A 1,788-nucleotide genomic window follows, 5' to 3' on the forward strand; every position below is an offset into this window, starting at 1 on the left:
TACCACCTGTTCAGATAATCTGTGCTGCACTGTTGGTGGCATAAGATGTTTTGGAAGTTGGAAGGCAATTATTTTGTGAATCAAGAATTCAAGATTAGGGTTTTTATTTTTTGTCTGTATTTCAAAGGTTTCAAGAGGCATACAGCTTCATATATTTTTTGCATTTGTTGTATAAAGTATAATTAGTAAAATTGTAATTATACATTAATATACATATTCATCTTCACTTAAAGCCAGGAAATAGTAACCTGGAATACACATTAAATAATAAATAATGACAAATTAATATATGTGAGTTATTTTTAATAACTTCTTTAATTTAATAGATTTTTAACGGCTTGAAATTTCTTTCTTTCTTTCTTTCTCTTTCTTCTTTCTTCTTTCTTTCTTCCTCCTTCCTCCTTCCTCCTTCCTTCCTTCCTTCCTTCCTTCCTTCCTTTCTTTTTCTTTCCTACAGCACCTGGTCTTCCTAGGTGGTCTCCCATCCAAGTACCTACCAGGCCCGACCCTGCTTAGCTTCCCCGATCAGACTAGATCAGGCATGTTCAGGGTGGCATGGCCGTAGACAAAGTTTTTTTTTAATTTCCCATTAATGATACATAAACCACTACCTTGTCAGATACACAAGGGGAAATCGGGTCTGCCCAGGGAAGGGAGCATGTGGGGGGCAGGGTGGGCTCTAACTTGGCAGGCGCCAAACCCTGAACCTGGCTAGATTCTTAATTCAACTGAATTACAGCAGAAAAACATCAAGCATTACTGTCTAAAGTGCTGGGGCCTTAGTTATTTTTAATAACTTCTTTAATTTAATAGATTTTTAACGGCTTGAAATTTCTTTCTTTCTTTCTTTCTCTTTCTTCTTTCTTCTTTCTTTCTTCCTCCTTCCTCCTTCCTTCCTTCCTTCCTTCCTTCCTTCCTTCCTTCCTTTCTTTCTTTTCTTTGGATTCTTCATCAAGTCTATTGTATTAGAAAGCTACAATATTACACAGAGGGAACATTAAATGTTTAGGAAGAAAATTTCTCATTCCATATAAATACTTAGCTTAAAAGTTATTCTAATTTATAAGAAAGTGTGTGGAATAATAAGTTTTCAAGTAAAAGTTAATATCTATTAGAATAGGAGTTAAATAACTTTAAGCAAAATTAAATTTTATTACATTATTTGAAATCTCCATATGATAATACATTTGTAGAGATTTATAAGTGATGACAGCAACTAACATTTTCATTTTATTTTATTTTATAATTTGTATGTTTACCACCCAAAGTCCAATTTCCTTCAGTTATTTGATTCTCTTTACCCACTTCACCCTACCTCTACCCCCTATATTTGACCCCCTTTACTCTGTCTACCTCCTCCCTCCTCCTCTACCCCTTATCCACTGGTAACCACTAGTCCATTGTGCATGTCCATGAGTCTCTGTTTGTTTGTCCTGTTCATTTGTTGCTTTTAGGTTTATATCCCACATATAAGTGATATCATGTGATTTTCAACTTTTCCATCTGGCTTATTTCACTTAGTATGATTATCTCGAGGTCCACCCATGTTGTCACCAATAGCAGTATTTCATCTCTTCTTATGGCTAAGTAATGTTCCATTGTATGTATGTACCACAGCTTCTTTAGCCAACCATTTATTGTAGGACACTTTGGTTGCTTCCTTGTCTTGGCCACTGTAAATAATGCTGCTATGAACATCGGTGTGCCAATATCTTTTCGGATATGGGTTTTCAAGCATTTGGTGCAATTATCCTGTAGGGAGACTGTTGGATCATATGGAGGATCAAT

At 35.5% G+C, this 1,788-nt stretch overlaps 1 pseudogene; it reads right to left on the bottom strand.

Moving 5' to 3' along the window:
• Positions 1–448: 448 nt before the first annotated feature.
• LOC112483414 lies at positions 449–567 on the bottom strand (annotated as a pseudogene).
• Positions 568–1,788: the final 1,221 nt, after the last annotated feature.

This window comes from Pteropus alecto, unplaced genomic scaffold, assembly GCF_000325575.1.
Source record: "Pteropus alecto unplaced genomic scaffold, ASM32557v1 scaffold24, whole genome shotgun sequence".
NCBI classification, from domain to species: domain Eukaryota; kingdom Metazoa; phylum Chordata; class Mammalia; order Chiroptera; family Pteropodidae; genus Pteropus; species Pteropus alecto.